The 11405-nt window shown below is 52.4% G+C and overlaps 1 pseudogene; it reads left to right on the forward strand.

Moving 5' to 3' along the window:
- Positions 1 to 7289: 7289 nt before the first annotated feature.
- Positions 7290 to 8641, forward strand: LOC148090722 (uncharacterized; annotated as a pseudogene).
- Positions 8642 to 11405: the final 2764 nt, after the last annotated feature.

Consider the following 11405-nt stretch of genomic DNA (forward strand, 5'->3'; position numbering starts at 1 on the left):
TTGCGACTTCTGATTAAACCCAGACGGGGCTTCCCAGAGCAGGCAGCGTGTGTGGGAGGGTGATTTAGGGCAGGAAAGGGAAGGGGAAAAGCACCCCAGTTTCTCCCATTGGGGACCCATTAGACAATGTAAATCGAGCGGTTTCGGTCACGGGGGCCTCCGAGGCGCTGTGATAAATTCAGATCGGGGTGTCGGAGTGACCGAGCGGAGGTCACAGAATATTCTTACTCCTGCGCAACTCTCCATTGCAGCTTCGACTCTTTGGCTGGTTAGCTTAGTAGGTTTTGTGAAGGATGAAGGTGGGAGAGATTTCGGAATGTTTCGTCTTATGACCAAAAATAACCCATACAAGGGAGCATATGAGATACAGAAATAGTTATAATAGGGACATGACATAGTGTGGGGGCAATGTTTGGGGGCCATGGGGCTGGATTCTTAGAAAAGGGGTTTGATTTCAACTTTGTCACCAAAGAGCTGGGTAACCAGCCACCTGTCAGTCACCTAATCTCTCCAGGCCTCGGGTTTTTCCTCAAGTTTTTTATATGGAAACAGGGGAGGTAAATGTTTCTTTGTGAGTTTTCGCTCTGGTTTTTTGTAAAGGACCATCATGGAGCATTCCCTGGGCTCTGGATGCTGAGGGGAAGTAAACGGGGCCCTCGTCCCACGCTGTGTGTCCCCAGGGCAGTCTCTGAGATGGAAGCCACACTTTCTCAAAGTACACCCCACGTCACGTGTCCCCGCTTGCCTCCTCAGAGGTGGCCATTGCTTCTCTGTGCCTCTCTTCTTTCCCCTTATGGACCCCGACAGAAAGCAGCACCCCAAAGCAACATCCACGGCTGCCTTTGACATAACCAGCCCATTTTACAGATGTGGGAAATAAAGGCCAGAGAGGCTGAGCTCCCATGCCTAGGAACCGGTGAAGCTAGAATGTAAACCCAGGTCTCCAAACCAGGCTCCAATCTGCTGTGACACACGGCCCCAGATTTTTATGTTCCAAAATTAAGTGGGATATCTTGTGAGCGCTCCGAGCGGTTGGAAACAGAAACCTAGGGTGGGGCAGTGGCTTAGAATCCAAACACCCTGGATTTGAGTGACAGATCCGCAACATTGTAGCAATGTCACCTCCTGGCAAGTCCCTAAGCTCCATGAGCCTTGTTGCTTTTTGTTTCTCTTGAGTCATAGAAATAATAACAGTATCTACCTCAGCCGGTTGTATAGAGATTAAATAAAGTAACATATGTATATGTTACCACAGTTCTGATACATAGTAATTCTTAGTTGCTGTTAGTATCCTGCTCATCTGCGTCTTTATTTACATAGTGACTTGGGGGAAGAAAACCCTGAAAGGCCCCTGGAAGGCCTAGGTGCAAATTCTGACTCTGTTCCCACTACCTCCACGGCCTCAGGTCATTCTCCCAACCTCCGTTTACTCATCAGGCAAATGGGCATTCAAAATATCTGCACGCGCCGGACGCCAGTAAAAACCCAATGAGTCAGGCAGGGGCGATGGCTTTCAAAACAGGTCGAGCCCTGGACAAAGACAAGGGTCTGGTGCTTGCTTAAAACATTCCTCCCGCGTTGCAAAGCAGGGGCCGCCGAACACGGAGGAGCTCATGCCATCCCTCTGTTTCTCAGGCCACCTTCGGAAGGAGATCTACACAAGGCCATTAAATCACAATAAACGCATTTCCTTGATGATCGCCGGCGTTCATTTAACCCTCTGCTGTCCTCTGCCTAAACTCGCTGTTCTCTCAGAGTTGCATTTGCACCAGACAACTGGGTGACAGTTGGGACGCGGGGACAGGGTTTAGAACAGGCAAAATGCAAACCCACTCTCCTCTCTGCCTCCCAGTGCAGGATAGAAAGATCTGAAAGCAAATTAAGCTCATTTTAGGAAATATTAAGCGGTGGCTTCCGAGGAGCCTCGAGACCCTGGCTTTTGAAACACTGTCAAACTTGGCCATTGACCAGCTGTCCGCGGGGCGTGAACTCAGAAGCACATTCATTACCGAGACATCATTTTGTCTGAGCCCAAGAAGCAGCGAGGGCTGGGGGGATTGTTTTCGGAGGGGGATTATGAAGGAGTTGGGGCCTAAAGGTGTGTGTCTATTTTCAAAAGGAATTTTCTGATTGCAGATAACTTCCCAATTTGATTTAGTGTCTAGCGATAGCGCCGGGGTTGATAAGTGAGCATCCGTCGGTAATGCATCTGGCGCGGGGAGAAATTTACAGCAAAGCCCTGCTTTCCCAGCAGTGACAAGCCCTTATTCATCTTCCTCAGACACATTTCAATAGGTGTCCCCATCTGCGGCCGACATCTAAACGCTCCCGCGTTGCCGGCAACTGGAAGACACCTCCATTTCCAGTTACATTGCTGAAAACGTGATACTAGATTGTACTCTATTTTTTAACCTAATTCCCCCCTCTTCATTCAATTAGCCTCTCTTGCCTGGACTTTCCCCGCTCACGTGTAACATCATTACCGAGGGAGAGCTCGCAAAGATTTGGTTTTGTAGAGATGCACGATCTTCCCCCCGCAAGGTCAACCACCGACAACTTCTGGACAAATTAAAATTGCTCAGATTCCAACCCTGACGGTCGCCGGCCTCTGGATGCGCGTGTGTGTAGACGGGAAAACCCGCCTAAATAAAGTCCGCCTGTGGATTGAGGGGGCTCAGGAAGAGAGGGAGGGAGGCTGTAAAAATCCATTTCGGTTCATGTTTACAATGCGATTTATTGTCTTCAATGAGGGTGTTAATTTCAGCGCAGGGGAATGCGGGGAACAGGAGAGGCCTTTAGGAAAACTGGGTGGTGGGAAAGAGGCCCCCGTGTTTACACATCCAAAGGCCAGAAGACGTCCAGTTAGAGGAGGCGCAATAATCATGTCGGGGTGGATTATTTTACTCAAATCACCTTTTTTCCCCCTGCAAGCAGCATGCTCGATCTGGCTGCCAGGTTGGCCCAGGTGGAGCCTGCAGAGGGGATGTGGTTTTCTGGGCCACTGTCAGCCTCACGGTGAGGTCTGATCTTGCAAAGAAACGGGATTCACGCAGCATTTTTCTTATGTGCTTTACAAATCGTCCCAGAGACAAAACTCCGACACGCTCTCGTGTGGGGAGAGGTGAGAGGCATCTATCTGTATGATGAATGGAGTTTCTTAACCTCACTGGACTTTTTTTGGTCCCTGTGTGATGGGAAATATTTGTGACCCGGACGTGTGCGCGTGTGGAGCCACCTATGTGAGCGGGACAGACGTTCTCAAATAGGCAGATTTTTTTTGCAGTGGTCATCGTAGCTCGCTGCAGCTCTCGGTACCTTATTGCAGGTGGCAGGTTTAAATGTGCCATATTAATAACTTGTCCTCCAAGACAAATTAAGCCCTTATGTGTCAAAAGCATTCGGCACTGGATTATCTACAAGACAAGTATTTATTGAATAAATGTTGAGTCCAATTTCATCTCAATGTGACTGCCTGTGTGCTGCGGCCTCTTAGGCGGAGATAAAAACACTCAGACCAATAACTGCGTTGCAACATTACACCTAACTTGTCTGGTTTTATTATTGTCTCCGAACTTATAATATGGAGGGAAGGCTTTTTTTTTCTTTCTTTCTTTCTATTTCTTTCTCTCTTTTTTTTTTTTTTTTTTTTGGTGGCGGTTCTGAAGAGCAAGGGGAGAGATAGAAAAACGGCTGGCATTCAGCCTAAAGAGAAATCATTGAAACAAATTAATCCTACGCCGTTTAAATTGACATGGTAATCCATCATCAGCGAGGGCGGACTCCGGGAGCCATCCAGACTCTGCCCGGCTCGCGCGCGCCCCGAGGCACGAAGACAGATGGGGGGTCATCATAAAAGTTAGGGGCGCCCCGGAGAAGCACAGGCTCGGCCCTGTCAGCTCTCGCTGCCCGGCCTCTGCAAAGTGGACCCACTGGCAGGTTTGGCAGCTATTTCCCCAGAAACTTAAACAAAAACGCCGCGCCCCCCCCCCCTCCCCAAGTGCCAAGGGGATTCTGACGCACGGGTTAGGATGGGCGCTTGGTTTATAGTTTTGTCGTTTTGGGTGGGGGGAAGCGAGACCAAAAGTAAAACTTGTGTCCCGTCCCTAGACACCGAGGCCGGCCACCATGGCCTGTCACCTTCCTGGGGCTTTCCTTTTATCTCCTGAGGCTTCTCTACCCGGCCTCCCTTCGGTTCGAAATGTTGTTAAAACTCGCTTAAGATTCAGAAACTCTCTATAAAACCAAAGCGAGCGTCTTGGTAGATAGTTAAGATGAAAACAAACAAAAGCCCCTTATTTAGAGCTCCCCTGAGAAAACAATGTGTCTGTATGTTCAACAGACTGAATCCGAAGGGGTTTTTTCCCCTTTAACTTATATATAAAATGTGGCTCTGATGTTTCTTTTCCTGGGGGGGGGAGCCTCGGCCCCTAGCACTGCCTGCACGGACAGATTTAAACACAGGATTATATTTCCGCTTAATAAGGCATTAAGCTATAAAGGCAAGACCATTTGAAAATGATTTTTAATCTCAAAAACTCGCTCGGTTAGCGACAGACAGCGTGTGGCGACAAACACCCAGATGCCTTAGCGCCTAAGTAAAGAAAGCAGAGCCCACGAGGACAGGCCATACCCAGCAGCTGCCCCGGCGAAGTTTACGTAGGATAGAGTTTCTCTTGGTTTATTAAGAAAACTTTATAGGTTCCCGTAACTTTAGAGTAAACATCACACCCCTTTTCTATAATTAGATTCTTTTATCCGCTGGTTTTTCGCAGGGGGTGGACGATACTTGCAAACTGGCTACTGCTTTTTCACGTCCGCGAGCTTTTGTAAAAGGCAAATTAAAGGCATCTGCAGGGTAAACAGGGAGAGAGTTCAAGGCTCTTACATAAAATATTCATCCACCGTCACCCAGTTGCCGTTCTAAGGGTTGTTGGGACAGAAGGGTCGGTTTAGGTCTTTGAGTGTCTTTGTTTTTAACAGAACCCGAGATATTGAAACAGTAACTCTTTAATAACCAGGCAATCAGCTACTTTCTGAACAAGATCTCATGCCTTTGGATTTATTTTCAGTTTCTAAACGGTGCCAAATAGCAGATCCTTTTAAAAGGCATCAAATGAACCAAAATCGTATTAAACATCAATGAACAAAGACGCACAGGTCCTTATCACTCAGAGGAGACCAAGAAAAAAAGTATCTTTTCAAAGCATCCCTCCCCCCCCCCCATTTAAATTCCACAGTGTAGCTTCTTTCTTGCTTGGTAACAAAAGTATATGCAGGATGAAAATTTGCAACATAACTTTGGAAGTCAACACGCAAGTCACTGCTATGCATCCTGCAAAGAAACGAGGTGGCCTGATTTCTTTAACTTCTGCCCCCCGACACGGGCGGGATGCCACGTGGCCCTGCGAAGCGATCCCCAGCGAGCCACGTTGTCCCTGGTGTCAGCAGGCCCTGCCTCTCAAGTTTTCGCTTTTGCTTTAAACTCTTTTAAGTGGCATCGCCTCGATCAGTTTACCTCGGCCGAGCCCGTCGCAGTCTCCTCGAGGAGCCTGGCTGATTGATTCCCAATTGTCCTGGACAAAGAGGGGAAGTACCTTTCTCTACCCTTATCCAAAATATTAACAATTAAAACACTAGCGTCAATTTTATTCCAACATGACACTCTGTAAACGCTCAGCCGGATGCCTCTTTTGGTCAAGGAGCCAAATACGATGTCCAGCAACCCCCCCCCCCCTTTAATTTTCCCTAGAAGTCCTTTATTTTAACCGTGTGCCTTCAACATTTCAAGCCATTAGCCTTTTAAGAGGAGAGATGCGGTTGGCAATTAAATAATCAGGACTGTTTCCTAAATTCCTGCATGAGGCTTTTCTGCTTTGGCAGTGTGTCTGTCTGCCTTTGTCCGTCCACTCACTGCCTTTATATTGAAACTGGGGTGTTTCAATCCTTCCCACCACCACCAGGCTTTCCATGACTTGTCTCCCGAAATTCACCTTGAGTCTGTGGTTCGAGGAAATGAAACCAGGTCAGTCCCCTTTGTTGCTGTGTTTGGACTCAGCTAATCCGCAGTATTAATTCACCTGCATAGTCGCCTCACCAACACCTTCCCGTCGAACTGCCTGCCACCTGGTACCATTTGACTCCTGCTCCCCCCCCCCCCCGCCCCCGACCAAAACTGAACTGTCATTTTAAAGATCCCATTACCAGGCTCTTGGGAAAGAAAAAACATATAGAATCAGACAAGCTTTCCTCACTCTGTCCACTTCTAAATAAGAGCTGATGTCCACGTGGCTTTATATGTCTTTAGAAGTCTCTCAGCAGGAGCTGCTCTGCGGTGTCTTATTAAAAGCACGGCCAGCCCGCAGCAGCCCCGGCTGCGTGGCCACCGAGTCCCCCCCGCGCCTGTCCCCTGGCTGGAGCCCGGCCTCGTTATAGCCTCCGATCCACTGCAAAGTAAAACACGCAGGGTGGCATCTCGTGGAATTTTTAAATACATATATCAGGCAAAAGATGCCCACCTTTTGTTTAAATGCTAGGCCAAAGCTACCCAAGTGAAAACAGACTTTTTTTTTCTTTTTTTTTTTTTTGTCCTTTCAGGTGTCTTTCTGGGGCTCAGCCAAACACAATAAAAACTGGACCATCCCTGAGTCGCTTCAGCCGGTATCTGCACAATAGTGAACCCGAGGGGCTCATTCAGAGCTCCTCTCTGCCCTGCTCCCGGCCAGCCCCCCAAGTCTGTACACGATCGACAGCCTCTCTCTAGGGCTTGAGTACAGGGACCGTCCCTCCACCGTGGGCCCGCCGACGCCCCCGGGCACACACCTCCGGGCCCAGTACCCGGCCCCCAATTCTAACGCCACCGGGGTTCAAAGTCAGCAGGATATGTTTCCCTGATTTCAGCCACATTTTTATGGCTATCGCTTGGCTACTGACAAGACTCTAAATTAGCTCAAATGAAAGAAGGAAAGTGTATGTTGGGTTTAGGGTTTTTTTAGTAACACCCCCCCCCCAATAATCTATGGCACACGCGTTGGAAATAGTGTTAAAGCGAACTAGGTGGTGCGTTAAAAGAAGAAAATATTTCACTACATTGTTTCCTTGTTTCCCAAAGTCCATCTCCTGACGGCTGAGACTGCTGTCTCCCTGAGTGGAACCTGCTGCCACAGGAGGCGTGGGGACAGGAGAGGACCGGGGAGGGCCAGCGCCCTGTCGCCCTGCCTTTGGCTTTTTGCTGCAGCCCCTTTGGTACATTAGTGCAGTTAACCTCCGCTGGGCCAGGCCGAGAAGGGTTAATGGAGGCCCGGGTCCTGACAGCCCCCAGGTCAGAGCTGGAGCTGCCATCACAGGAACAAGGAGATTACTGAGGATGGGACTCAGGCTCCAGTCGCCTCCCACCTGAACACATCGCTCCCATCCACTGGGATTCATAATTTTTCTAAAAAATCCCCCCTCCTGGAAAACCATTAATTGGATCTGCAGTTGTATTTCCTGTTGCAGTGAGGGGGGGGGGGGGGGCTGAGCTGAGTCCTCCAGCTGCCAAGACAATCAAGCAACCGAGGGAGAGGGGATATAGATACAGAGATACAGAGTTACACAGATACATAGATACATAGTTATAGATACATAGTTACATAGATACATAGTTACATGGATAGATACATGGATAGATACATGGAGAGTTACATAGATACATAGATAGATACATGGATACATAGATACATAATCAATCAAGCTATCAGTTTCTCAGGGAAAAAGTCAGGAGCAGAAAGAAAGCTTTTCCTCACTTTGGCCCCTCCTTTCCCCCCAAATTAGTGTCTTCCTCATTGTTTGCAGCTGTTTGGAACCTCAAGGCTTGTCCACAGTAGCGAGCTAGGCTCCCAGAAACACAAAGCTACTTTCCTGCCAGGACTTTGCTGCTTGCAAGTCTGTGGACCAGGCTTGGGGGGCAGGGGAGTTTGTTCCCCCCATCTCCCCCCCCCCAAAGCCTGGCTAACTTCAGCAAACCCTGGAGGCTTTTCAGGCCCCTGACCCATGGCACAGCTGGACGGTGGCTTTGGTACCCCCAAAGCTAGATTCCCACCCTGGAGGGAACCAAGGCGCCCTGGGGGCCTTGTTGGTGTGCGTCACCCTGTCCCCGCCTTCCTCCCACCCGCCCTGGAGCGGAGACCCTGGGATCCACAGGTCCCCATGGGGTTCGCCACCCTGCGGCTGCTCTGGACACAGGCCGGGTGGCAGGGACAAGCAGCTGGCCAGGCTGGGCCGCTGCATCCTCTTTAGAAATACTCAAGGAAATGAGGGGCAGGCATGTGTCAAAGAGAAAGTTCCAGGCGGCTACGGGGCTCGGCGGGGGGCCGTGGGGGTAAATGCGCGTTTGGGCCCGGAGTGAAGGAACCTGCCCATGTCCCCGCGCAGGGCCTGCGACCCACTCCCGTGGCCACCTGGCCACTGCCACTCGCGGCGTGGAGCCTGTGGCTCCCCAGCCCTCGGCCCCGCGCAGCCCGGGTCCGGCCCCTGCGGGCGCCCTGGCGTCGCCCGTCGAGGAGGGAGGGACACAGGCCTGCGCCCCTTCGAGGTTGCTCCCCCCTCTCAGCCTCAGCAAATCCCTGAAAGCCCCGGCCCCCTTCGTCACCCCGGGGGCTCCTAATCACCGGGTATCGATTTCCCTAACTCCTCTCATCCCGTTGAAGACACATCTTAAAACACTCCAGCCCGGAGTGTGCTCTGGGCTTTATCCACACTAATAAAATGATTTACCCTTCTCTCTGGCTCTCCTCACAGAGGAAAATCGTTCGAGCCCCGGCTATTTGTGTGTGATCAGTAAATATTTAGTGCAGTGACATCCTCAGCTAGGCTTCGGGTCGATTCCGGGCCCACCGGGAGGTGCGCGCGGTCCGGGCGGGGGCCCGCGCCGGGCTGGCCAAGGGGGCTCCTCCCGCCCTCGCCGCCGGCCGCTGATTTACAGCCTCGGCAACCAGCAAAGGGGGGCGAAAGCGCGCCTGGAAAATTGCCTTTTCAACCTTTTTACTTTTGACATTCAGCCGCCTCTCCAGGCTCTAGTGCTCGCCCCTACTCGCCCCAGCCCGCTCGGGATCCAGGGCGTCCTGCGCGCCCCGCGCGCCCTCGGGGCTGCCGCGCGCGCTGCGCCCGCGCCCCCGGGGGACCACCTATCACAGCCCCGCGCCGGACACGGGGAGGCCCAGGCCCCTGCTCTGGGGGTCGTCGCCTCTGGGCCAGAGGCACTCGGCCCGCCCACACCCAGAGGGCGGAGAGGGGGCGGAGGAGGCCCGGAGACGCTTTCACCGAACCCGGAGCTACTCTCCTCGCTGCCTCTTTCCCTGCCCTCGGTCATTCCCCCACTTCTGCGGCTGGGCCTCGACGCCACTCAGGCCTCATGGTGTCGGGTGGAAACTTTACTTTTCCTCGCCGAGAAGCTTCCGTTTCCTTAGGAGCGAAAAGGCACTTAGTTTGGAGATGTCAGAAGGGGGCCTCCTACCCTGACCTTGGTTTCCAGGGGGCTGCGGCCGCGCGGGGGGGTAGTGCCTGTTCCCCTCTGGCCCTGCCGGCCTCCCCGGGGCGCGCGCTCTTTCCTTAGGGCTGGGCCGTACCCTGAACCTAGACACCAGGCCGAGGGCTGGACCCCAAGTGGGGCAGGGCGCGCTCGCCGCCTCCTGCGGGACCGGCCACCTCTGGGACCGCTGCCTCGTCCGAGCAGGAGGCTGTGAGCGATACCAACCGCCTGGGCTCCTCCGCCCTTCCCGGGCCAGAGGCGCGGGCCTGGGGCCTCCAGCGCCGTCGCCCACCTGTTAGCCGGCCTGCTCCCTTCTCACCTGAGGCCCTGGCCTCTGCGACGCCCCCGGGGCCCGGGGGAAGCAGGGGCGCGACCTTGCTGGGTCCACGCGCCCCTCCCCTCCCCTTTTGTCTCACGCATGATTTTCTCAACCGCGTTATCTGCAAGACTCCGTCTTTATACTAATACATACTTAATTGGTCCGTCCTGACTGTCCATATAAAACAATTTAATTAGGGCGCTTTCTTGCTTTGGAGAGCAAAGGGGGGAAAAGAAAATAAAAAAAAAAATCTGCCCGGTGCCCATTGTAGTTAGCACCAATACAGGCACAAAATGTAGCACAAGTTTTTGGTTGAAAGAGCACCTCCGCGCCCATTGAAGGGCGTTGATCCGAAAAGACAGAAAGAACATGTAAGATCGATTCGAAGCGACCCTCTCTGTCCCTTTCAGCCATTCAGCAACTCCATTCCTTCTAAGACAAAGACCAGCGCCTTGGGAATTCTCCCGGAGAAAGCGGACTCCAGTCCCACAAGCCTAGGGCACTTTAAAAAAAAAAAAAAAAAAAATCCTCTATATTGCACTTAAACCGGCTCCCGGTGCCGTGCCCCCCAGGGCGGGTCCGCAGGCGCCCCCTCGGCCGCGCCAGGCTGGGGCTGCCACCCGCCCGCTCCCGCCTGCGCGGGGCCTTCGGGCCAGGCCGGCCTTTTAGGGTTAGCGCGGCCCTCACCTTTGACCCCCGGGATCGCAGTCGCTGCAGCAGGCCGCTGAGCGACCCCCGGGGGCCCGAGGTTAAAACCAAACAAAGCAAAACTGTATCTTTTTGCTGCCCAGCGCGGGGAAACCAGTTGTGGCTCCCCAGCCCTCCCGCGCCTTAGCCACCCGGAGAAAGAGAACTGGAGCTGTCGGGGCCGCGGCTGCGGGGAACCCGAGGGCCAGGTTATCCCAACGGGGCGCCCAGGCCCGGGAAGGCGGTCATCCATCGGGGAGGGGGGAGAGGCTGGGCTGTGGCCACCCTCACCTGCCCTGGGTCCAGCCCCCCTGTCCAACTGCCCCTCCACCTTGTGCTGGGGTGAAAGGGGGCGGGGGCGCCGAGGAGGGGTCCGCCACCTCCCCAGGGGCCTCGCCGCCATCCATCCACTCGGAGGAACTGACAGGCAAACCGCAAGGAAAAACTTCTGCAGCCCATATTTATGGTATTAATGAATAGTTAAAAAAAGATTTACGCTTCTTATGATCAATATTCTGAGTTATTTCCCTCAAAGTATATAATTACAGAGTCCTCGGAGTTTTCATCCTAGTTTTGGGGGTGGCAAAACCATTTGTAATTTGCATTAGCCAGTAAACATGTAATTAACATTCAGCACTGTGTTTAACTTAATTCCTGTTTAAGACAAGGACAAGACGCAGCCGAAGAGCTTTAGTTCCATTTGTCAAGTCTGACATACATCTTACCATCCAGGCTCCTAAAATAAAAGATCCGCGTCTCCCCATTATCCCTCTCTTAAAACAAAACAAAACAGAACAGAAAATCCATTAGCGAAAACTGTATCCAACTACGAGGGGCAACATAGTTTCCTCTCAGGTTCTCCGGCTCCTGGATCCCCGCTGCCTTAATTCATTT

Source organism: Miniopterus natalensis, chromosome 22 (genome assembly GCF_054644295.1).
Source record: "Miniopterus natalensis isolate mMinNat1 chromosome 22, mMinNat1.hap1, whole genome shotgun sequence".
Lineage (NCBI taxonomy): Eukaryota > Metazoa > Chordata > Mammalia > Chiroptera > Miniopteridae > Miniopterus > Miniopterus natalensis.